The following is a 27,272-nucleotide window of genomic DNA, read 5'->3' as shown; positions in this document are numbered from 1 at the left end:
AATTATTATATTTATTTATTCAAATTTTTATTTTGCTACCAGTACTCTGGACAGCCTTAACAATCTTCTAAAATTATACTAATAAATAAACAGACCCATGAATTACCTCAGATGAAATCAGCCGGCAGCAACATAAATAACAGAAATTAATCAACCTTCCTGCACATATCCTACTATGTCCCACAACCACTACTACCCAGCTCAATTCCTCACGTGCAAAGGAGAAAGGGTAGACCTCCCAGTGTGTTCTGAAAACTAACAAACGTGGGCAATTAAGACCATGAAAGCAGAGAATATCTTCCAAAGGCCTGGAAGCCAGAACAAAGAACACCCTCCCAGCTAGCCCTCATCTCTTGTTTAATTTAACCTCACATATATAGATGAGTGATATAGGTAAGTATTATTCCTATTCTAAAAATGAGGAAAGTGAAGCACAGTGACAGGTTAAATGACTTGTTCAAGGTGACACAGGAAGCCTGTTGCAGAGCTGGGAATTGAACCCAGGTCTTCTAAGTCCCAGCTCTGCATTTAACCACATGACCTTCCTTCCCTTGGACATGAAAAACAAGGATATTTTTTTATGAAAAAACATTTTCTTCCTTTGTGTGTCTTTTCATAGGATGCCTAAAATGGAGCATTCCTGTTGATTTTGACTCAACTTCCTGAATAGCCCCCATTATTATAATGTTGCTTAAAATAACAGAATAATTAGATCACAATTCCTAACCCCTGGAGTATAGCTCAGCAAAATTAGCAGCAAAATATAACATAGCAGGCCAGATTGTAGAACCCTTACTCTTGTTGGTAAGGATTTACCTAGGCAAGTAGTTCCACTGACTTGGTTGGGACTACTCAGGTAAGTAAAAGCTCACCAGTGTATATATTTCACAACCAAGCCCAGAGACTGGAGTAGGGAACTAGTCAAGACTCCTGAGTTCTATTCCTAGTGATATATTGTTATTAAATATCAATATTACAGACTGAGACCTCTGGACACTACAGATTAGTGTCCTGTTGTGATAGGCACTATACAAACATTATATGAAGACTGTCCCTATGCTCAAGTGTTAACATTCGAAGACCTGATGTTATTGTCTGCCAGACAGAGGGTATGTCTACACTGCTGACTCGGGCTCACGGGCTCACTGTTGACTCGGGCTCACGGGCTCAGGCAAAGGGACTGTTTAATTGCAGTCTAAATGTTCAGACTCTGGTTGAAGTCCAGGATCTAGGACCCTGCAAGGTGAAAGGATCCCAGAGCTCAGACTGTAAACCGAGCCCAAATGCTACGCTGCAATTAAACAGCCCCTTAGCCCGAGTCAACTGGCCCGGGCCAACCATGAGTTTTTAATTGAAGAATAGACATACTCTGAAAGCTATATGATCTCTGACAAATCATTTCTGCTCTTTGAGCATCATTTTCCCCATTGAAAATATTTCCCTACCTTGCAGGCACACTGCAAGGCTTAATTAATTAGGGCCGATTCTGCTCCTGTACATTGAAATCAATTAGGCTGTTCACAAGAGTAAGGATTGAAACACTGAAACTCAAGGTAACTAAGATGCTAAAGATCAGAATTTGATTTTCTGGCTCCGCTAGTGATCTCATGCTCTCACTTCATGAAGAAGCCAAATCACCCAATCTAAAAAGAAACAGATTTATCGCCTTGCCAGTAAAGTATTCTTCTTCAAAGTTACCCTGGTTGGCTCTGAGTTCAGTTTTAAATTAAAAATCAATATTTTGTTATGCAGGCAAGTGTACATTTCCTATAAGACAAAACTACTTTTTTTAACATTTTGAAAATCATAGTTTTTCAATTATCCAGAAATCCCAACCAGCTCTATAACTGGTAGAAAACTCTAAAAACAAAATTGCTTTAAAAACTACAGGGTTTCACCCACTCCTGCTAGCTTTAAATCAAAAAAATCTAATTCTGGGCATTTTTTTCCCATTAGAAACCTGAATTTCAAGCAGCTCTATTCTAAGGACTTCAATGAAATATTTTTAAAACCCCTTTGTCCTTAGGAATTAAACTGTCATCATTATAAAGCAGGAAGAATTGGTTAGTAGCAGTAGACAATAAAAAAAAATTGAGAAAAATGCAGTAGCCTCAAAATATCCTAAATTCTTTTAAAGTGATAGAAATTATTAGAGTTAGCTCATTGTACTAGGAATATACAAACAAATAATTTCAGATATATGGATCAAAGAAATGCAGTCAATGAAGGCAACTCTGGAACACAGACTGCAAGAAGCAGCAATGTCTTATTTTAGGCCTTCAAGCAGTATGTGTTCTTTTCTTTTTTTTTTTTTTTTTGGTAATTATTGCCAGTTAGCTTTAAAGATTTTGCCAGTAGAATGAAATGTTCTTCCTCCTGTTGAGTCTGCTTCCATCTGTACCTTCCCACCCATGATAGAAACATTTAGTAATGCTTAGTGATGGCTACATCTACTCCAGGAAACAGCTGGGCCACTGACTGGTCTTATGTGTCATAGAAATTCCAGGGTGTTCTGCAGCTTCAGGTTATTATATGATAAACTCTATTTAAAAGCAGTTGTCATGGCAATCAGTGGATACTGATCCCTGTCATGTGACAGAAATATTGAGCTTTGTCACCCTGGCATGGACCACGTGGTTAGAGGAGGGGAAAAAATACAATTAGTTGCCTGAGCACTTGTGTGTCAGACCCTTGCTATAGAGATGGATGGTTAGGGGTACAATTTAGCAACGGGTCAGTTGCCATGTAGTGGAAGTTGTGCTCATTAGTTGCTCTACAAAGTGTTGCCAATCCTCAAGATTTTTTTGAGTGTCATGGGACTTCAGTTCGGGCTGGAGTCAGGTGAAAGGTGACCTGAAAAGCTCCAGCCCTCTTTAAAATTTAAGCCCTGCCTAGGAATAGCCCCCCCCCCACCTCTGATTGGCTTCCTTCTCCACCTCCTAGGAAAGAGCAGCCAATAAGGGCAAACAGGACCTTTCCCCCCCTCCCCTCAAGAACTGACATCATTCTCACAGGAGGGGGTCAGGAAAGAGGGAGCAAACAGAGCCAACCAGCTCAGGGCAGGCTGGCTCCCTCCTTCCCCTCCTGTGGCTGCTCCACTTCTCCCCTTTTTTCTCCCTCCCTGCACCACCTGGCAGGGTAAGGGAGAGAGGGAGGTGAAGAATCCCTCAAGCTGCCCCCTCAGCCTGGAATGGGGATAAGGAGACCTCACTGCCGCCCCTCCCCCAAGCCTGGGAGAGAGGGGTGACAAACCCCAGGACTTGCAGGAGGAGCTGGGGTGAAGCTGGGGAGGGGGAGAACTGATTTGGGGTTTGGGGGAGAGTGTTGATTTGGGGCCTTGGAAAGGTGGACAGATGTGGGGTGAGCTCTCCTGCCAAAACCCACCTTACTCTGTACATTTGGGAGCACTGGCAACCCAGTAACTGCCACACACACACACACACACACACACACACACACACTGGGGAGGGTGTGTCAGAATGAGTACATAAACCAAACGGCAAACCAAATGTAATACAATATAATTTTTTAAGAAAAAGTTCTCATGATTTTTCAGACAGTCTCATGACTGTTTGGGGTCTGATACATGATTTTTGAGCCTTCAGGGTTGGCAATACTGTACTCGATACAGTATATAACACTCACAAATACAATGCACGTGAAATGGCCCTTCCCCCTCCCACAAACTAGATTAATAACATTAATTAATTTATAAATAATTACTTGAAAGAAAAGCCCACCACCACAGGAATGAAAACCCAGAAGATTTGGCACCTGAAACAAAGAGATTTGCTGTTATGCATTGTATGAGAGTCTAGCCAATAAAATAAGAAAGACCTGGTTTGCTATATTCTATTTTCTCTTCTTCACTTCCTTGGTAACACCGGGTAGGGCCTCTGGTCCTAACTGCAGGCATTTGAGGTGAGGTTAGAGCCAAGTTGCTCCTCCCTCTCAGGCAATAGCACAGTCCCCATCATTGCATTAGGGTCTGGTCCAGTGCAGCTTGGTATTTCAGAGCATTGAGCTATGATTCCCCTGCTCTGCACAGAGCTAGAGAACAATGCGTAGTTGCTCCATTGATGGAATGCAAGAGCCACCCACTATAAAAGTAGAAAATCTGTTGAAGTCAAACCTTAGTGGAAAGGTGATAGGTCAGCCTTCCCTTCCAACAGGAGAGGTTGAGTGATAGGCCACAATAGCCAATCTCCGGAGAGGTGGGAGGCCCAGGTTGGAGTCCTTGCTCTTGGCCTGATTCCCAATCTCTCCTATTGGAGCTGTTTCACTTTGTATAAATAATAAAATATTCACTGGGCAAGAGCTCAAGGATTATATTATTCAATTAGGATGTGGGAATCAGCCAGAGAAGGGACTTGAAGCTGGTTTTCCACCTCCCAGGTGAGTGTCCTAACCAGGGATTCCATCCTGGGCAAGAGAAACCTTCTCAATAAAATCTGTAATATTCTGAAACATTAGTTCCTGTGAAAAGCTTCAGTTCTGATTAATTATCTTATTCCAAATAAAAAAAACATTTCATCCAAAAATTCCTGATCAATTCTAGAAGGTTTCATAGTTAAACACTATTAGACCTTTATTTCCCTCAGGCTGGCTGTGCTCTATCTCCAGGGCTAGATTTTAATGTTAAGTATTATCTTCCTTTCTTATTGCCCCTGCCTAACTCTAACCGTTCCACCATTAATCCAGCTGTTCTGCCACTGTACTTCCCTAAAAAAAACTATAAGCCTCCTTGATAATCTGAGAGGAAGAAATGTCTATTTCAGAGTGAATTTAAACCAGCATGATTGTGGGATAGGCCAAAAGCCAGAACCAATCAAATATCCACCAGTATTAAAATTTAATAAAATGTAAATTAAGTGGAGGCCATAAAGATGCTTGTCTACATAGCTAAAGTAAGCGGCCAAACCCTTATGTCCTTGGTCCCAATCTCCAGCAAAATAGTCTCCTGTTGATAAAATATTTTCCCTCTTCGATTTCACCTGAGTACAGTCATGTAGCATTACCACTGTATGAGATATGTTTCCAAGTCAATACGTGGGGCTTAGCTTTTCAACTTCCATTTAGGAAATAGTATAAATTTGTGGTGGGGGCGGGGGAACAAACAAATAAAGAGAAACCCAGTAGCCAGGAAGGAACTGGATTATAATTTGGCCTGAGACATTGGCTAACATCACCAGGTGACCTTCTGCAAGTCATTTGACTTCTTCCATCAGCCCAGCTGGAAACAAAAGCAAGACCTCACTGGAAACCAGACATTGCATGTAAACTGCGGTTTTCTAGATAAATAAATTACAAAAGAACATTTTATAGCAGTCACACAGCCAATGTTCCGCACATTGAACAGACAATGGTAACATAAAACTTGTGTGAATCCTGTGTGGCAAAACTGCTGCACTACAGAGTACTCTACTGAAGTTACAAATGAGCCAAACAGTTCCTCATCCTAGGACACTGAAATCACAGCATGCCAAATTCTGATATCCTTGCTCATTTTTGGCAGGACATTATTCCACCTGCAATCCCATCAATTTCAGTGGGACTATTCAGAGAGCAAAGTAACAACTCAATGGCAGTGAGCTTGGCAGAATCTGCCCCCTCTATGCCATCAACAAGCACAAAACCATAGCAAGGGCTCAGTTGTGCACACTGGGGAGCATTTATTCATGTGAGTAATCCCATTCATTTCAATGGATTATTCACATGAGGATCAACAGGACTAATATCCCTAGAGATAACCCTTAAGCCATTACATTTAGAGTGTGAGCCTACTCCTACTGAACTCAAAGGAATTACACCATTGACTTCAATGGGAACAGAATCAGGGTCTCTATAAAGTCAGGGTTTGTTTCAAATGTTCATACATCTAAGGTGTTCTCCTCCTGGGCTCAATCTTGCAAGATATTGAGTGAGCTCAACTGCATTTGAAGTCAACAAGTGTTGAGGGCTCGCTGCACCTTACAAACTCAGGACCTCTCTGAGATATTGGCTTTGTTAATTAAAGGGGCACATTGCTGTGAAGCTAGTCACATGCATTATGCCAACATGTAAAATTAATATTTCAAATGGACTTTATTACATTTTCCAGTTTTTAAATGTTGCATCAGGTAACACAGGAGCAATAAGAGCTCTTGTTTACTCCCGAATTATGGCAGATTCTCAAGATAACACATTCCACACTTGGGTCTCTAGGAGAGAGAGTTTGTACAAATTTACACAGTCCTGGGTAGGAGGCAATGCAGAGCTACACTGACCCTAGAGGAGCAATGGAAGAACTTGTGCTTGAGGAGATACAGTCCATCTTGAGGTTGTTTGACACAACACACAGTGAACATTTTGCAATATCCATTAAAATGATGCAGATTGCTCCCCCTGGTGGATTGATACTATAATCCTGCCCTGCCTTCCGGAGTCTCCTTACCTTTATTTCAGGCCACTTGTTTGCTGGGAGGAAGAAAATGAAATCAGTCCTTTCCTGAAGAAACTGTTGTGAGTGGTCCTGGGACAGATGGCACAAGGAGCAGTGGGAGGAGGGAAAGGTTTCTTGCACGTGCCCTGCCCTTTCCTTAGGGACCCACACAATGGTTCATCACACTGCAACCCTCCGAGCATATCTGAGTGAGTTAAACTCCAAGACTGCTTGGCTAGCTGTTGTTTTTTTTTCTCCTTGCTATGTGAAACTAGCAATATTGTACATAAAAAGCCTATTGGGAGAAACGTGTTTTTCCTCCATCAGCGAGCAGATGGCACGCAGATTTTGTGCATCATTTATAAATTATTTCAAAGTCTATTTCTCTATTCCAAAGAGATTACAGGAATCTACATCTGCATTTTAATGTAATTGTTTCCATGTCACATGAATGAGGCATAGGAGGGTTACAAAAAAATGAAGAACACCATAGTTGGCTGACAGCTGCAAGAATTTGGGGAAACCCACCTACCAAATCCCTCCTCGCACCTTGTTTTATTTATTTATTTACTTGTATTTATTTATTTTTGACACTATGACTTTAGAAGAAAGTCTGCTAGCCTACATGGGGAGCTAGAATTCAGTTTCACTGAAAAATTTGCAATAATAATAAATGAAATAGAAAAAGCTTCATCTGTTATAATAAACCCAAACTGAAGTGCAAGTGAGAGTGCTTTTATATATGATGCTTCATACTTATTTCTCTTCTCAAAAAGGGTCAAAGCACGCCTTCTGTGGGATGCCAAAACTGAGAAGAATTTCCTAAATTTTATCCTCCTAAATTATCCTGGTCAGGATAAACTGACCTTCTATTCACTGTGAAATATGGTTCCTTGCCAAGTAACATACCAGGAATCAGGATGATGGATTGAGAAATAACACTTCCTCTAGGAGGATAAAATTCACCTTTCTATAGAGTCCAAGGCCCTCTGCAACACCTAAGCTTGACATTGGGCCTTCAGATGAATGGGAATGGGCAGAACAGTGCAGAGGCAGGAAACAGTCATGGAGGAGATCTTCTGCACAGGTCCTGAATAAGCATGTGTGGAGATCCTGGTTTGCAAGAGGGACAGGAGAGCCTTGAAGGAGGAAAGGTGTGGATAAAAGCTGCTTAGAAGATAACAGACTGCACAAGTATCTTCTGAACCATCCCATTGTACGCACAGAGTTTTACTATCTCCAATCTGTCCCACCATGGATTAAGTAGGGTAGATCGCAAGATCTACATGGCTCTGGACACACACAGTATCTGTTGCTTCCCAGCTCCATCAACCCCATGCTTACATGGCTGAACCACTCCTATATAAATCTAATTTAAAGCTAGGCTGGACAACATGTTATGTAATTCCATGTAAATAAACCTATCATTATTGCAACATTAATATGAAGTCACAAGCACTCAAAACCCAGGAAATTCCCAAACTTAGGTGGCCTCCACCTGTCCAGAAATGCCAGCTTAAATTTTATTATTTTTCCAAATATGCAATATAATGGAAAAGACCATGTCTTAAAGGCTTATGCAGAAAGGTGGCACAGTGAAGCATCAGTGGTCAACCTTAACTTTGGGAACTACCTAATTTTTGAGTGACTTCTCACAGCTATTTTTATGGAATTTCCTTGTTTTAAGTTAAAAATAAAAGGACTAAGATAATAATAAATAAGAAAATAATAAAGCGAACAAGTCTAAGCTATTCATCTTGCAGAGGCAAGATAGATTCCTTGTTCAAAAGGCTGTGTTACTGGTCCTGCCACCATTAAATCTGAGGGGATCCCTATTATTACCAATAACAATAAATATGTGTAGTGCCATATATTTTGCAAACACTGACTTAGATGGAAAGCTCTTTGGGATAGTAAATGTCTTTCTGTTTTATGTGTACACAGTGCTTAGGATAATGAGGCCCAGATCACAAATTGGGACCATTAGTAATTTGTATTGCAGTAATGCCTAAGTAATAAATTCCATTCAGCATCTTGGTGATTGCCTATCCCACTGGATTTGTGCCACAAGAAGGCGCAGAATCAGATCATCCTCCCATTGCTCCATGTCTTTCACCCAGTTTCCAGGGAATAACAGTGAAATGCTATGAACTTGATTAAAGGGACAGATAGATTTGGGACCAGAGTTAACAGCCCTTTGGAAGAAGTGACACATAACTGTGAGACCATCCCAAACTTTGGAATGTCCTGATATTTTCCAAATGGTATCAGTATCCATTGTCCTAATTTGAGGAAATATTTACTGATTTTAAGCATTCAGAACTTTAAAACTACTGAACGAATTTATTTAAAATTTGGCTTGAATCATAGCCCTCAGTGGGATGTACGTAAGCCAGGGTTTAAGTACAAATTGTATGACTCTAGCAGCTGTGAAGAGTGTACTGTTTCACACTTGCATAACTCAAAAAATATATTTGTAATCAAATTTTCCAAAAATATTCGCCTTCAGAAAGATACCAGGCATGGACATTTCAAATGAAAAGGAATTAATTTGCTAAGAACAACAAAGATGGTGGGTGCTGTCTATGAACCTAGACAGACAGAAAGCATGCTCTGGATAAATGAAAAAAAGTGGTTTATATAATAAAACCTAAAACACAAGGTTAATATAATCATGAGCATTATAATGTACTGTAGGGAACAATCCTACATTTGCTGTGGAATAAATTGGTTGATTTAATAGTTCTTTTTCATTTCCAGCTTCCACAGACTTTCCCTTCAACTCTGCTGCTTGGAGCCTGTGTTTTTGAAGAAGGTCCTCAGTGCTATATCTCTAGTTGCATTACAGGCACTCTAGCTGGTAACAGTTGTGTGCATTTAGGCCCTGAATTTCTATTTTTGGGACAACACAAAATGACGCACCCAAGTGCCCAAAAGTATGAAGTCAACAGTTCATCACTCTCATCTTATTTTCTTTTACTATTGAATATTAGTTAACACTAATAGTAAAAAACCTCGAGATCCATAGCTCATAATCCAAGTCTGTTTCAGGATGAGGCAGGAGGGAGCAACAAAGTCAATTAGTATGGCCACTAATGCTGCAGTTAAAATGACAATTCTCCATCTAAAATGCACTTAGACAAAGTTCAAATGAAATTTGACCCTCTTGAGAATCTGTAATGAATGGGGAAAGCACAGAGTTGGATGGGCTTTTTCTTTAATGGTATACATTTTCCATGTGCTTATATAAAAAAATCACACTAGAACTGTGGAAAATTTCTAGGATTTTAACATTTTAATGGGTTTAATTCAAAAAGTTTGAATTTTAATGAAAAAAATGGAAAATTTGATAAAATGTGCACCATTTTTTCTCCGCTATTTTTCAGCCAAGTTTATAGCTCTGTCTACACTTACGCACATACCCAAGTAGCGAAGCATGTAATTCTCCTGTGTGCTTTCCATACCCATGCCTGAGAGTCCACGTGTTGTGCTGGACATGGGTCTAACACTGAATACACGCACATACCTGCATCCACATACCTGCTATTGTTACATAACATTAGCAGATTTCAGAGTAGCAGCCATGTTAGTCTGTATTCGCAAAAAGAAAAGGAGTACTTGTGGCACCTTAGAGACTAACAAATTTATTAGCTCACGAAAGCTTATGCTCTAATAAATTTGTTAGTCTCTAAGGTGCCACAAGTACTCCTTTTCTTATAACATTAGCACTACCACTTTAGGAGGTATCTTAGGTTCTCTGCATCATAGAGAGACACTCTAAGACCTGCCCTCCTGTGTTTTGTTGGTACTGTCACCTGCCTTTACACATTGGCCAATGGCAATTTTTGATTATGTCACAGTTTTGTTATTCTTGCAAAACTGGGTGGAAGACATAGAGTAACGGGCTGATGATCCAGTTCTGCTCCTGCTCCTTATTGAGGGGCAAATGGTTAGGCAACCACCAAGATGCTGAATGGAATTTCAACAGCATTGGGTGATCTGTCAATGGCAGTTGACCTTGAGGTTTCAATGACGTGTCTTTCAGGTCACACTGTACAGATATGGTGAATGTCAGTATGCATCTGATGCAGGAGCACCAGCACTGTCTGGTGGAATCATATAGTTCTGGAAACCTGGGATGACTAGCAGGTGGCTTCGGAACATCTCAGTGGGGAAACAGACTTTCATGGAAGTGTGTGAAGATCTTGCAGCAACTTCCAGCACCTGAACACTTGCTTCATGGAAGCTATATGAATGTAGAATTAGGTGGCTATTGCCCTGTGGAATCTGGCAAGTTATAGATTCAGTGCAAACCACTTCAAGGTTGGAACTTCCGTGCTTGGGGGTTGTGATTTTGCAGGTCTGTGAGGCAGTTAATACTGTTGTTTACCCACAGGTGGTTGCCATAAGAAAAGTTCTAGCAATAATAACTGGGTTTCCAAGGATGGGCTTTCCAAACTGTGCAGGGGCCAGCAATGGCACCCATATCCCAGTACTTTGCCCACCACAAGGGTCAAGTGAGTATGTGAATGGAAAATGTTACTATTTGATCGTCCTGCAAGATTTAGTGGATCACAGAGGCAGATTCCTGAATACAAATGTGGGAAACTCTGGAAAGGTCATGACACCAGGATGTTGAGAAGATCAGGATTGTATGTGAAGGTGAAGAAGGGATTTTATTCCTCAGAAATGATATGGTTATGTATGGCATGTCTGTGCCAATTGTTATACACACTCCAAACTTGGCTCCTGAAAGTGTACCCAACATCAATAACCCTGGAGAAAGGGAACTCAGCTCCAGAATGATCATGGAGTGCACATTTGATAGGCTGAAATTTCATTGGGGCAGCTATTGCACCCAGCTGGATGCCAATGTGGCAAATTCTGTCTGTATAACCCTTGCCTGCTTCTGGGTAAAGTGGATTGGTTCCATCCCAAGTGGACTCAGGACAACTCTGGTTTACAAACCCTGTACAGGCAGCTGGATCCCAACTACAAGTAAACTGGCCCTAGTTCCCAATGGGCAAGGGAAATCAGAGATGCTATATGGGCACACATCTTGGCACAACAGGGACACAGAAGATGTAAAGCTGCTGGAAAAATACGAGAGAACATTGGTACATATTTATGGCTATATAGCTTTATGAGGGTTTTTTCGCCTGTAGCCAAAGGTCATTAGCCATTCGTTCATGTGACATGGCACACATTAAAGACAATGATAGCAGAGCACCTCCACTGGGCTGGCATGTTGGGGCTGGATTTGTGCCATGGAGCATGGCAGCCGAGTTATGTGGTCACTGTGCCATATTTTTGGCTTTACTATATACACTTTGTTAGCTCTCTTATTGGGAGCTTTTTTAACAAGTTTATGAGGGTTTGCTGCTTTGGTTGGAGAGTATTGCATCCATTGTGTTTTCTGACCTTTTATTGTCAGTGGTACTAAGTACAATTAATGGCTGTTAGAGAGCACTACTCCCTGGCATGTTTGCAACTGCTTAAAGTTTGTTTGTTTTTGCATGGGAGGAGTATACTGGCAGATGCTGTTATTACCGACATGTTCCCTCTTTCTTTATTACTGGGTTTAGATTTTTAACATGTGTTATAAAGCCCGTAAGATATTAATTGACCTGTTTTTGTTTGTTTTAAACATCTGCTGTATAGAAAATTAGTAGTGCTTTTTAAAGCACATAATGCCATACATTGCACCATACAACTTAACAGATTTCTGAATCTTGACGAGAAATGCAGATGGCACCAGATTTTTTATGCACCATTTGATTATGTGAGGTGGGAAGCTTGTGGCCATGGATGGAGGGTGGACCCCCCCACTTCGGGAAGGCTAGCCCCCAGCCCCAATCCTTCTGCATGAGGCCCCGCCTCCTAAGGCCAGAGCCAGGAGCCTCCCTGCAATGCCCGGAGAAGCCCTGGGCTGGTCGGAAGCCCGAACCCCCATGGCCCTCCCCCCTCCCATGGCTGGAGAAGCCCTGAGCTTGCCGTAACCCCAAGCCCCGCCCCTGCCGCCAGAGTAGCCCTGGGCCTCCCCCAGCCGCGCTGGCTGGCTAGCCGACCCAAGCAACCCCAGCCGCCCAAACCGGTCCCAGTTGCATGGGCATGCCGGTCAGCTGGCCAACCCGAGCAAGCAGCCCCCGCTGCCTGAGCCACTCCAGTCCCAGTCTGGCCTAAGCAACCCTGTCTGGAGAATGAGAAATGTGGCATGCGTCCCCTCCCAAGACCCCCAGCTGCTCAGTGGAAGAACACTGTGCTTTTTATAGGTTTCAGAGTAGCAGCCGTGTTAGTCTGTATTCGCAAAAAGAAAAGGAGTACCGGTGGCACCTTAGAGACTAACAAATTTATAGTGAGCTGTAGCTCACGAAAGCTTATGCTCTAATAAATTTGTTAGTCTCTAAGGTGCCACCGGTACTCCTTTTCTTTGTGCTTTTTATATGTGCCATGCAGGTTCCCAAGCAGCTGAGGAGGCTGTATCTGTAGCTTCCTGGGTTCATCAATCATCTCCCTGGGCTCCAGAGAACCCCACACAGTGAAAGCAAAACATTGATTAGAAGTTGGAAGCAGAAGGTTTAATGGGAGGATTCTGACATCAGAACTACAACATATGTTTACCAAAGTCACTATTCACAACTGAGAACATCGCCCACAGCTTAGCATATTTGCACCCATCTCCTTCCCCTCCTCATCAGAAGGGGTGAACAACAGGGGACACTGACTCTTGGTGAGAACCAGGGACATCTCCAGCAAGGCAGGTAGGGGGTGATCCATGGTGGTGTTCCTGGACTCCTGCCAGCTCATCATTCTCCTTCTGTTCAGTTAGGGGTGGGTCATTGCAACAGGATCCTCCAGCTTGGTAGCATCCTGGGCAGCAGTCGGAGAAGGTGGGCTGGCTCTGGGGCCTCAGCAGCAGGTGGATACCACACTTTTTCAGCCACCAGTTCAATGAGCCTCTCCATTAAGGGATGCTTTTATTCCCTATGGCAAATCTCCATTTCCATGAACCAGTTCATAAGTGTCTCCTTCTGCTGAAGAGCCTGGTCCTTCCTTGCCCCATGGAATTCAAATTGCTCTGGGTTTCTCCTGTCCATCCCTATGAGCAGCATTTCCAGAGTCCTTCTCCATCTACTTCTGCGGTCTTTCGGGTGCTGTTCCTGCCCTCTTGGCAGCATAGTTTTACTCTCAGGAGCTGTAGATCCTGCCAATTCAAAGGGAAGGAAAGCATTATATTTTTGGCCTTTGGGACAAGCCTGGAAATACTCCCACTTAACATAACTTTGCTGTAGAAGGCCACGATATTGATACATTTCAGCATTTCAAGAATGTAACTGTCTCACTATCCTTTCATCTAATACAACTTTTACAGCCCATGAGGAAGGAACAGCAGTTAATAATGTAAGAAAACTGCTTTTAACAATTTAAAATGTTCATACTGTCTCAACAGGAGGTGGGGTAATTCCTTCCCTGGCTATTTTACTAGTTTACAATTTCCTCACTTAAGGCTGGCCAACATGTGGAGAACATAGCAGTTTTCAAGTACCAGCATGGAAAAGAGAAGTGGCTTTCCAGACTATGGAGGAGACCCAGCAATCTACGCTGGAGAGATGTTTCTGCTAATGGTCACCTCTCTACATTTTGCTAAATGAAGGGGTTCAGTCAACTGTAAAACAGTGGACCAAGCAGATTTGCATTGCCGGAGACCCTGAAGAATCACCAGCAGATTTTGCTGCAACAGAAATGTGCTGGAATATGCTTATAGGGTTGGAAGGCACTTTGACTGCCAATTTACAACTTTCTCAGCTAGCACATGGAGACTTCATGTAAAAGGATATCTGAACCAGCACAACAACTACCTTGGTTGTAAAATGTTTACATTTATATTTTACACATATCCAAAGGGCCAGCCATGGCATTGCAATGTGTCTTGAGCAAGGACAGTGCATTATTGTGCTGCCTGTTAAGTGGACCCAAAAAGACAGATAATGGCTGAATCATATCATCAGCTGGGCGGCTGTACCTAGTGGGATCCCACAGTCCCATTATGCAGTATGCAATATTTTCATAATGGAAAATGAATAGCGGAATGGAGAGTAGGCTTCCAGAATTTGTGGATGACACCATGTTGGAGAAGGGGGTTACAAGCACTTTAAAGGACAGGCTTAGAATTCAAAATAACCTTGATAAATTGGAGAACGGGTCTGAACTCAACAAGACAAAATTCAATCAAAACAAGAACAAAGTACATTTAGGAAGAAAAAATCAAATGCACAAATATAAAATGGGAAATAACCAGTTAGGAAGTAGTACTGCAGAAAAGGATCCTGGTACAGGGAAGGGAGTGTACAGAGGATCACAAGTAGAATATAAACCAACAGTGTGATGCAGCTGCAAAAAGACTAATATTATTCTGGGGTGTATAAACAAGAGCCTCATATGTAAGATATGGGAGGTAACTTGCCCCACGCTACTCAGCACTGGTGTGGTCCCTGTGCTGGTGGCCATACAAACTCTGACAGACTTCATAACTGCCCCCTGCTGAATCCTAGAGCATTGTGTGCAGTTTTGGGGGCCACACATTAGGAAAGATGTGAACAAATGGGAGAGTCCGGAGGAGAGCTACAAAAGCGATGATAGGTTTATAAAAGCCTGAGCTAGGAGGAAAAGTTAAAAAAAAAACCTGGGGCATGTTTAGTTTTGTGAAAAGAAGACTGAAAGGGGACTTGATAAAGTTTTCAAAGATGTTAAGGGCTGTTCTAAAGAAAACAATGATCAATTGTTCTCCATGTCCACTGAAGGTAAGACACAAAGAAATTGGCTTAATCAGCAGCAAGGGAAAGTTAAGTTAGATATTGGGGAAACTTTCTAACTATGAGGAGAGTTAAGCACTGGAATAAGTTACCAAAAGGGGTTGTGGAATTCTCATCACTGGACATTTTTAAGCACAGGTTAGACAAACACCTGTCAGGAATGGTCTAATATCCTTGGTCCTGCCTAAGTGCAGGGGGGGGTGGATTAGATGACCTCCTGAGGACCCTTTCAGCCCTACAACTCTATGATTCTACAATTGACTGTGACAGGATAGCTGGGCTCTGTGGATAGACTAAGCCCAACTCCATTGGACCAGAGCAGATGAGCCCAAATCCAGCCAATTAAACAGGGCAAGGCTACTCCTGGACTTATAAAAGCTTCTAGAGAGCAGCTGGAGGAAGGACTGAGAAAGGCTGTGCCCTGGGGAGAAAAGGCCCACACTGGAGTGAAGTTAGCTGCTGAGCTGGGTCCCTGCAGCCAGGAGCCAGGGACTCAGAGAAGCAGCCCTGGGGCTGTTGCTCCAAGAAAAGAGCAAAGCTAACTGAGACTAGGAAGCTTCCAGGAGCTAGAGTGCCAGAGACCCCAGGGAAGAGTGGTCCTGAAGCCTGGGGCCAAAGATTGAGTTAAAAGACTTTTTGTTTGTTTGCTAACCTCTGTTAAAGAAATAGACCTCTGTGCAAAAGTCTGGGTGTAGCAGCGCATGCTTTGGAGCTGGGGAAAAACATGACTGTTTGACATCAACTATACCTTTCAAAAGAGTATTCCAGTCTGATCCTTTAGCCATTACTCAGGCAAAGCTCTCATTGAGGTTACCACCTGAGTAAGGACGGATGACGCAATCCTTTTCTTTGTAGAAAGATTAAAGTTCTATAATTACTATTGCCAAAATGGACAGCATCCTTTATAGACTCTTCTCACTAACATTTGCAAATGCTGTTAAACTGTTTCTCTCTGGGCTCAAATGAAAAGCAAGTGATCTCTATTAAGTGCATTTAGTGGTTTTGACTGTTAAACAATTAGGGCACACTAGCATAACTACCCTAAACGTCATGTGCTGTGTTGATTTATTATTTAATACCCACATTTATTGGAAGTCACAAGTTCTATTTTTCAACTATACAATCTTTTTTCTCCTAATAAAAAAATTTACACTGTCTGGAATAAAAAAAAACCTGTCAAAATGTTTAATACAGTGTTGTTGTAGCTGTATTGGTCCCAAGATATTAGAGAGACAGGTTAGGTGAGGTAATATATTTTATTGAACCAACTTCTGTTGGTGAGAGCTCTGTGTAAGCTCAAGAAAGCTTGTCTCTCTCACCAACAGAAGTTGGTCCAATAAAAGATATTACCTCATCCACCTTGTCTCTCTAAAATGTTTTATATGCAGGTAGCTTAATGTTTCCTTTCCTTCCATCATTACCAGGAGTAATGATGCTTTCCAAGGCCTATTATATCTAATATATTTAAGGACAAGTATCCTCAAGTCAATCCTAGGGCATCTTCTATATTGCATAGTTTTTTCAGTTTCCCTGAAACATGTTTGAATGCATACAACTTAAAGAAGGTGGAGGGTTTTGTGGAACACTGGTCCATTTTCTATGTGGAGAGGGGGCTATATAGTTTGGATGGTCTCCACATCAGAAGAAGGAGAATCAATCTTCTCATGGACAGGCTGGCTAACATAGTCAGCAGGGTGTTAAACTAGTAACAAAAGGGGAGGATAAATAAAGGAAAGCGATGAGTACTCAGCACAAAATTGAGATGTTGAGAACAAAATTAATCAAGGAACCAAAGGGCATAAAGAGAACAAATTCTTTAATTGCCTATACACCAATGTTGGAGTCTGGGTAACAAACAAGAGAAATGGCATTGCATATTTATGAGCATAAATTTGATCCAATAGGTAAACGCTGAAACCTGGTGGGATGATTCCCATGATTGGAATGGTTATAACCTATTTAGGAAGGATCGAGTGGGCAAAAAGGGAAGAAGAATAGCACTCTATGTTAAAAATGTCATTACCTGTTTCCGAGTCACTGATAAGTCAGAAGGAAATGATATTGAGTGCTTATGGATAAATATCCTAACAAATGAAGCACAAGATGGGGTATTAGTTGGTGTCTTCTCAGGCCACCAAATCACACTAGGGAACAGGATGACAGACTCCTTATACACCTACCTGTAATATGTAGGGGAAAAAGTTGTGTAGTCAAGGGGACATGTTTGAGTGACATATGCTGGAGGTCTCATGCTGCCAGTATTGGGATTTCTAAACTTTATAGATGAAAATTTCCTAATTAAAAATGTTCCATCCAACACGGGAGAATTCCATATTATACCTCATTTTGACAAACAGAGAGGAACTGATCACAGAACTAAAAGTTAATGGTAGCTTAGGCACAAGTGATCATGATTTGATCACATTTATAATATGCAAACAGAATAAACTGCCGACCAGCGATAAATATACTTGATGCTTTAAAAAGGCCAATTTCATAAAGCTGAAAACAATTATGATCCAAGTCATCTGGGAGGAAGAATTTAATCAGAAAAACGTGAATGACAGTTGAGAATTGTGTAAAAACAAATTACAAGATGCCCCAAAAACCACAATTGAAGAAGAAGGCCATATTGGTTAAAAAGCAACCTAGTTTACAGGGAAAGTGAAGGCAGATATAAAAAATTTAAAAATAATATATAATAAATGGAAGAAAGAGGCAGTTGATAGTAATGAATATAAATCAGAAGCTAGGAATTGTAGAAAATGATAAGGGAAGCAAAGGGACACAAGTAGAAATCTAAGGACAATAAGAAGGAATTTAAATATATTCTAAATAAAAATAATCCTAACAATGGTATTGGTCCACTACTAGATGTAAGTAGTAGAATTTTCAATAATAATGCAAAGAAATTCAATAAATATTTCTATTCTGTAAAATAAAAAAGATGTGGTAGTTATATCACAGGATAAAACTCTTTCCACTCCACAAGTACCTCAGGAGGATGTTAAACAACAGTTACTAACGTTAGACATTTTCAAATCAGCAGCTAACTTGCATCCAAGAGTTTTAAAAGAGCTGGATGAGGTGTTCGCTGGACCATTAATGTTGATTTTCAATAAGTCTTTGAACAGTAGGGAAATTCCCAAATACTTGAAGAAAGATACTGTTGTGCCAATATTTAAAAAGGGTAAACTGAATGACCAGAGTAATTAGGACTGTCAGTCTGACTCAATACCAGGCAAGATAATGGAATGGCTGATACAGGCCTCGATTAATAATAAAGAGTTATATAATTAATGGCAAACCACATGAGAAAACAGATTCTGTCAAACTATCTTTATATCTTTTTTGATGCGTTTGCAAGTTTGGTTGATAATAGTGTGGAGGAAATATATATTTAGACTTCTTTAAAGCATTTGATTTGGTACTACATGACATTCTGATTAAAAACTAGAAAGATTACAAAATTAACTTGGCATACATTAAATGGATTAAAAGCTGACTGATAAATCTCAATATGTATTTGTAAATGGGGAATCATCATCAAATGGGTGTCTTTCTAATGGGGTTTCATAGGGTTTTTGTCTCTACACTATTTAACATTTTTATTAATGACCTAAAAGAAAACAAAATCATCACTGATAAAGTTTACAGATGACAACAATTGAGAGAGTGGCAAATAATCAAGAGGACAAGTCACTGATACAACTAAATGTAAATATATACATCTAGGAACAAAGAATGTAGACCATATTTACATGCTGGGGGATTCTATTCTGGGAAGCAGTAACTCTGAAAAAGATTTATAGGTCATGGTGGATAATCACCTGAACATGAGCTTCCAGTATGATGCTGTAGCCAAAAGAACTAATGCAATCCTTGGATGCATAACAGGGGAATCTAAAGTAGGAGGAGAGAAATTATTTTACCTCTATATTTGGCATTCGTGTGACCACTGCTGGATGGATGTTGATAAATTGAAGAGAGTTCAGAGAAGAGCCACAGAATAATTAAAGGATTAGAAAACGCCTTACAGCAGTTGAGCTCTTTGAGTCTATCTATTTAGTTTAACAACAAGAAGTTAAAGGGGTAGTTTGATCATAGTCTATAAACACCTACATGGGGGACAAATATTTAATAAGGATCTCTTCAATCTAGCAGTGAAAGGAATAAAATGATCTAATGGCTGGAAGTTGAAGCTAAGAGTGAGAGTAATTAACCATTGGAACAATTTATCAAGGGTTATGGTGAATTCTCTCAATGGCTATGCTTAAATCAAGTTTGGATGTTTTTCTATAAGATATGGTCTAGGAATTATTTTGGGTACGTTCTATGGCCTGTGTTATATAAGGACATCAGACTAGATGATCACAAAGATCCCTTTTTGCCTTGGAATCTATGAGGAGAACTTTTTTTCTTCATTTGCAGTTTATTTTCTGATACAATTCATTTGTTTACCAAAAGCACTCACTTAGGCTATGTCTTCACTAGAAATTCTGAAGCAGCAGAACACTATAGACACTCACTACAGTGACTGGAAGGGTTCTTCCATCAATGTAGTTAATACACCTCCTCTTCTGTCAACCTACTGTTGTGTAGATCAGCTTAACATTGTTGCTCAAGGTTGTGGATTTTTCACACCCTTACACAATGTAGCTTGGTCAACCTGTTAGTGTAGACCTGGCCTTAGTCAAGCAAGCCATAAATTCCTGACCCTTTGCTGTTTGTTTATGTCATGAAATTAATCTAGAAATTAACCATATGTTAGTGTTGAGGAAATCATGAAAAATGTGAATGATGACAGTGATATTGGATCATTCTATAACTGCAAGCCAACCACCTACATTACACATTTATGAGCAGCTATTAAATATAAATAAACACACATGTGCACATTCCCACTATAGAATGCAGTTAAGAAAAAAGTGTACCAAAAAAACCCCAACTTTATATAGATCCATTTGACTCACCTCTTCACTTGAATTCTTCCTCAAGGCCAAATTCTGTTCCCATTTCAGTCAATGGAAAAAATTCCATCAACCTAAAAAGATATTGGAATTTGTCCTTTATTGGGGACTAAACTGTGCAATCCTTCCTCATGTTGGTGAGCGTTTACTCACACAGCAGTCCTGTCGAACTCTGAGAGAGCTAATTGTCCTTTCGAGGCACAATGCGCAGGTTCAAGACAGACATGTTGGAAATCCATAAAGTGAATGTCTCCTCATTCTAGAAGCAGTTTTTTTTTACATAAAAAGGTTTCTAAAAGCCAATGTGTTTACTAGTTATTCCTTCCTCTACTTGTTTGATGTGAAATGCACACATCTGTCCATTTATTGTCTGTTCCCGGGGATATTTTCAGACATTTATTCTGCCCTTTTTGATCTCCCAACTCCTGGAGCCACATGACCATTACTAATGGGAGAACTGTTTCTGTGGGTAATTTAACTTCTTGTGTTCACTGGTGAGATAAAAATAGAACATGTGGCTGCTACATAAGGAAGCAGACATTTTAGCAAGTTAGTGTTATGTTAAAGGATATGGAATATTTGATGTGCTATATGCAGAGCTGAGGCAGAGCTGAAAAACTCTGATTTGGGTCTGAACTTTACCAAAGATCAGGGGAGTTCAAAGCTAGTCTTTTGTTTGGAACCTCTCTCTATTTTTTGGCACAATTAATATTTGGTAAGAAAGAAACTGGTAGCCCATTAGAAGCTTAAGGACCAAGTGACATTATTTCACAGACAAGGAACAAAGCAATCAATTACTAGCAAACAGCAGCAAAAACAGCTGGCAGAGAATGCTGTATAAGAGCAGTGCTGAATAAGGCTAGGGTAAACGAAATGTGCCTTTGATAGAAATCGTATGTCAGGCCTCAATAGATGAAGCTGCGACGTTTCCCATGGTTCATGTTAATGAAAAACATTCCTTGTGTCCTCCAGGAGAAAAAGTTGTTCTTTTGCAGCAAAGTATTTTTTGTTTTAATTTTGTTGTTTCTACAGATGTTTTCTGAAAAAAAATCATCGTTATTTATCTTTTCTTCGTCAGATGTGTATTTACAGCTATTTATTTTTGCTAGGGTTATTCTCCATGGTGCAGAAAGGATTTTCAATTTGCTAGCCTTCAACTCACTGTTTAACAAAACTTGCAAGAAAACAATGCATATTTTCAAACTCAGGTACCTAAAGTTATATAACAATGTATAACAGAAGCACTTAGCACCTCTTAAAATTATGGGAGTTTTATTCAGCTATCTATTATGTCAATTTTAGTTAAATGCCTAAACACGGCTTTAGATGCCTAACTTTCTGGCACCCATTTTTCAAAATATTGGCCTTAGTTTATAGTAAGACAAAACTGTCTATTTGACAAACTACTTTGGTTCACAATAAGTTCAGACAGCCACAATTGTACTCAATTGGTTGGTATAATCAACAAATAAATAATAGAGCCTACAAACAACAGGCAACATTTACAGGGTCTGGAGTCAGCCAGTTGATGCTCTGCAGATTTATTCATTTACAGAGCACGCGTGTGCTTGGTGCTGTACCAAGAGAGGAAGAACATGATCCTTCCCCAAGGAATTTGCAATATCAGATTCCAAACCCACAAAACACTTATGGCATGTGTATAAATGTACTCAAGTGATTAATCTAATGTAACCAATCGGATTACTCACATGAATGAAATTATACACATGCTTAATTGTTTGCACCTTAATCAGATGCCACATTTCAGACAAAATGCTCGAGAAGTAGGATTTCAGGGCTTGTGTACACAGGAAAACTGACAATAGCTATTCAAAAAACATATGAAATAAAAATGTCCACATGGGAAATTATTCCAGAATAGCTATTGCATTTTAAATTCACACTCTACCTTATTCCAGAATAACTTCTGTCCTGTGCAGACAAGTCCTTAGCAAGCTCATGGTAGAATGGATTTCTCACAAATGTTGATACCGGAACATTTTAGAATAAATGATTAATCCAGTAAAACCATTAGATTCTGCACTATCTTGGCAAACAGAGGCACATGCTTTCAATGAAAGGGAGAGGTTAGTATCTTGACTTGTTCTCAAAACACAAGAATCACTGCAGTCATGGATAGAAGGATATCTGGATGGTACAGTGGATTAAATGGTAAGAAAACTGAGAGTGTTTCAACTCTGGATCACCAATACTAATCTGGGCCAAGTCACAAGTGATTGAAAGCCACTGTGATCCAGTAGTTTAGTGATTCATGTGAAATTAGCAGGAGCTCTTGGGCCAGCTTGCAGCAGACAGGAATCTACCACATAGAACACGGCTGAGTGGTACAGTGTGAGAGAAGGTGATCGCCCATGTTACACCTGTATTAAATAATACCTGTTATGGGGGTACCAGTTGCAAATTCATAGTTAAAGCTTTTTCTTCTGCATTGAAAATTTTGATTTAAAATACAGGGCATCCTCCCCAAATTACAGCACTAATTCTTTGAGTACAGAATGAATTTTATCTCAAACTAATTAGCCTGCTAATTAAATGGTGGGTTCATTAATTAAATTCAAAGCTAAAGTTATTCTTAACACTAATCATTTCTGAATCATATTCATATAGTTTTTGCATTATGTTAAGATGGAGTTAAAGTTGTTTGGGTGCCTCTGTTATACAGCATACCTTAACATGTTTGGATTTCTTTTAGGTATAACTTTAATTCTAAATTGTCTGTGTTCCTGATGCTTGGTTTGTGGATAATTACAAAATCCATTAAATTGGCTTTACAATTGAGAGTCACTGTAAGTCTTTGATATATAAAATACAATTAATGTGTTTTGCTCCCCCCTCGGAATAAATAAAAGACTAGCTCCATAAGGGAAGCAGCTGCAGAACGAAACATTAGATGAATGGAAGATTCTGGATAAAGGCTTCAGAGGACCAGATAGAGGAAAGAATCTGGTTAGACAGCCATCTCCATAGTGACAATCAAATGCCTTTTATAACGCACAAACAATCCCTTAAATTCAATTTGGTTTTTAAGTTAATGATTAAAGAGAAGTTAGAAAAAAAATACATAACAGCCCGTGATGGGACATACCCCATCCCACTGACAAAAAGGCTAATGAGCCTTTATGCACTCAGGCAATGCCAATAAGGTGCACTGCAGAACACACTCCATCTGGGAGCTTAAAAAGTTGAAACTCACCACAGGAAAGGGGGAAGTTTGCCCAGGAGGAAAGGCTGCTAGGGACTTCCAGTGAGCTTCACTAGCAAGGAGAGCCATGCCTGCGGTGGTGGCTAGCTTCCACTTTTCCTTTCCCCTTGTTTGGGGAAAGATGAACATTGCAAGCCTGATATGGGTGAGAGGCCTTGTAAGGCTGCTCCCAGCCCATAACCTGTGGCAAAATCTGGGAAGCACTACCCCAGATTAGAGATAATTGGACTCGAAAGGGATTCCAGGAGTGAGCTGAACTTCTGCTGGGAACAGTGAGATTTCCCGGAAGTGGGAGCTCCCATAGGGGACCCAAATGCAAGAGACTGAAATAGACTATGGCAGAGCATTGGACAACTACAATTGGTGGAAAATGTGGGCAGTGAAGCCCTACACCTGGTACAAGGACCTGAGATAGAAACAAGGTCTGCACCAGTTTGCTGAGAGGTGGTTTCTGCCAAGATGGACCTGAGCACTGGTGTAAGTGGCAGTATGGCAACAACTGCAGGCCAACCAGCAACAGAACTTCCAGCAGATGTTGCAGCTGTGGATGGCCAGGGAACAGGCCCGAGCAGCTGTTGTTGCTTTTTAGCAGCAACGGCTGAAGGAAATTTTGCCCCAGCAGCAAGAACCCCAGGCAGACTGTCTGCAACAGTTAAAACCTCTGGCCCCTACCTGGGCTGCCCTGCAGAGCCCAGTACACCAGTGGGAGCTCTCCTACCTGTACCAGTGAAGTTAGCTAAGATGGGTCCATATGACAATCCAAGAGGGTGGTGCTGACCTCTCAATGGCCTCTGGAGCACTGGGCATTAGATTTAACTCCATTCCTGAAGGGACAGGCACAGCTGGCCTACCATAATGTTTATCCAGAGCAGGCTCAATACCACAGCTGGATGAAGGCCGCTATTTTAGATTATCTGAATATAGGCAAGGAGACACAGTGGCAGCACTTCAGAGCATAGACATACCCCAAGGGGGCATATTCCCAGGTGATCGTGCTGTGACCCAATGATTAAAAAAGCACTGCTGGCGGTGGCTCCACTTGGAGGAGTGCTCTGGGGCCCAACTTGCAGAGTTAGTCCTAATGAGCAGTTTGTCTCCATACTTCCAGTTAGGGGCTGGGAATGGGTGCTCCAGCATTTCCCCAAGTTATTGTCAGAGATGATGCAGCTGATGGAGAATTTTCTCACAGCCAAAGGGTCATTAGAGATGCAACAGGCCTGGCCTCTGCCCATTTGCCAACTAGGGCCATTGACTGCACCAGATGCTCACCAGCAGATGCTACACGCTGGGAGTGACAGAGAACGTGTACAAACTGCATCCCAGTGACCTGAGCTACATGCCCAGAGAGGGGAAGACCTCGGCGAGACACAGGGATGAGCTCAGATGAGGTGTCACCCAGATAATCACCTTGTGACACAAACACCCAAGCTGGAGCCCTTGAAATCAGGCACAGGACGCACTCATAGTTTAAACCCACCCCCTGCCAAGAAGGAGCGTGTGGTGGTGGGACTGAGCTTAGTAACCTGCTTCTTATAGATTCATAGATACTAAGGTCAGAAGGGACCACTCTGATCATCTAGTCCGACGTCCTGCACAGCGCAGGCCACAGAATGTCACCCACCCATTCCTATGAAAAACCTCACCCATGTCTGAGCTATTGAAGTCCTCAAATCATGGTTCAAAACTTCAAGGAGCAGAGAAGCCTCCCTCCAGTCAACCATGCCCCATGCTACAGAGGAAGGCAAAAAAACCTCCAGGGCCTCTCCAATCTGCCCTGGAGGAAAACTCCCTCCCGACCCCAAACATGGCAATCAGCCAAACCCTGAGCACATGGGCAAGATTCACCAGCCAGATACCCAGGAAAGAGTTTTCTATAGTAAATCAGATCCCATCCATCTAATATCCCATCTCAGGGGATTTGGCCTATTTACCCTGAATATTTAAAGATCAATTACTTACCAAAATCCCATTATCCCATCATACCATCTCCTCCATAAACTTATCGAGTAGAATCTTAAAACCAGATAGATCTTTTGCCCCCACTGCTTCCCTTGGAAGGTTATTCCAAAACTTCACTCCTCTGATGGTTAAAAACCTTCGTCTGATTTCAAGTCTAAACTTCCTGGTGGCCAGTTTATACCCATTTGTTCTTGTGTCCACATTGGTGCTGAGCTTAAATAATTCCTCTCCCTCTCCTATATTTATCCCTCTGATATATTTATAGAGAGCAATCATATCTCCCCTCAACCTTCTTTTAGTTAGGCTAAACAAGCCCAGCTCCTTAAGTCTCCTTTCATAAGACAAGTTTTCCATTCCTCGGATCATCCTAGTAGCCCTTCTCTGTACCTGCTCCAGTTTGAATTCATTCTTTTTAAACATGGGAGACCAGAACTGCACACAGTATTCTAGGTGAGGTCTCACCAGTGCCTTGTATAACAGTACTAAAACCTCCTTATCCCTACTGGAAATGCCTCTCCTGATGCATCCCAAAACCGCATTAGCTTTTTTCACAGCCATATCACATTGGCAGCTCATAGTCATCCTATGATCAACCAATACTCCAAGGTCCTTCTCCTCTTCCGTTACTTCTAATTGATGCGTCCCCAACTTATAACTAAAATTCTTGTTATTAATCCCTAAATGCATAACCTTACACTTCTCACTATTAAATTTCATCCTATTACTATTACTCATTTTACTCAGTTTACACTCAGTTTACAAGGTCATCCAGATCCTCCTCTATAATAGCCCGATCCTTCTCTGAATTGGCAATACCTCCCAGCGTTGTATCATCTGCAAACTTTATTAGCACACTCCCACTTTTTGTGCCAAGGTCAGTAACAAAAAGATTAAATAAGATTGGTCCCAAAACCGATCCCTGAGGAACTCCACTGGTAACCTCCCTCCAACCTGACAGTTCGCCTTTCAGTAGGACCCGTTGCAGTCTCCCCTTTAACCAATTCCTTATCCACCTTCTGATGTTCATATTGATCCCCATCTTCTCCAATTTAACTAATAATTCCCCATGTGGCACGGTATCAAATGCCTTACTGAAATCTAGGTAAATTAGATCCACTGCATATCCTTTATCTAAAAAATCTGTTACTTTTTCAAAAAAGGAGATTAGATTGGTTTGGCACGATCTACCTTTTGTAAAACCATGTTGTATTTTGTCCCATTTACCATTGACTTCCATGTCCTTAACTAATTTCTCCTTCAAAATTTTTTCCAGGACCTTGCATACTACAGATGTCAAACTAACTGGCCTGTAGTTACCCGGATCACTTTTTTTCCCTTTCTTAAAAATAGGAACTATATTAGCAATTCTCCAATCATTCGGTACTATTCCTGAGTTTACAGATTCATTAAAAATTCTTGCTAATGGGCTTGCAATTTCAGGTGCCAATTCCTTTAATATTCTTGGATGAAGATTATCTGGGCCCCCCGATTTAGTCCCATTAAGCTGTTTCAGTTTCGCTTCTACCTCTGATATGGTAATATCTACCTCTATATCCTCCTTCCCATTTGTCATGCTACCATTATCCCCAAGATCCTCTTTAGCCTTATTAAAGACTGAGGCAAAGTATTTGTTTAGATATTGGGCCATGCCTAGATTATCTTTAACCTCCGCTCCATCCTCAGTGTTAAGCGGCCCCACTTCTTCCTTCTTAGTTTTCTTCTTATTTATATGGCTTCTCCTATGTGCAACAGAGAAAAGAGTGTCTATTGAAGGAATGTGAATACACAGACGGTTGGATGGCAAAAGAGCATACCCATAGGAGGAATTCCTCCAACATGACCATCCCTGTATTGGTCCAAGAGAAGAAGGTACTAGGGCTTGTGGA

General features: G+C 41.0%; 1 long non-coding RNA gene across 2 annotated transcripts in view; it reads right to left on the bottom strand.

Annotated features, from left to right (window-relative positions):
* The window catches only part of LOC122459211, a 227,551-nt gene that overhangs the window by 7,649 nt on the left and 192,630 nt on the right, over positions 1 to 27,272 (bottom strand). For both annotated transcript variants that reach the window (XR_006279734.1, XR_006279735.1), the window contains exon 4: positions 3,724 to 3,774. This is a non-coding gene — a long non-coding RNA (uncharacterized LOC122459211). The remainder of the gene's footprint in view (positions 1 to 3,723; positions 3,775 to 27,272) is intronic.

This window comes from Dermochelys coriacea, chromosome 3 (assembly GCF_009764565.3).
Source record: "Dermochelys coriacea isolate rDerCor1 chromosome 3, rDerCor1.pri.v4, whole genome shotgun sequence".
Lineage (NCBI taxonomy): Eukaryota > Metazoa > Chordata > Testudines > Dermochelyidae > Dermochelys > Dermochelys coriacea.
Note: the sequence above shows the minus strand (reverse complement) of the source record. Positions and strands in the feature narration are given on the sequence as shown.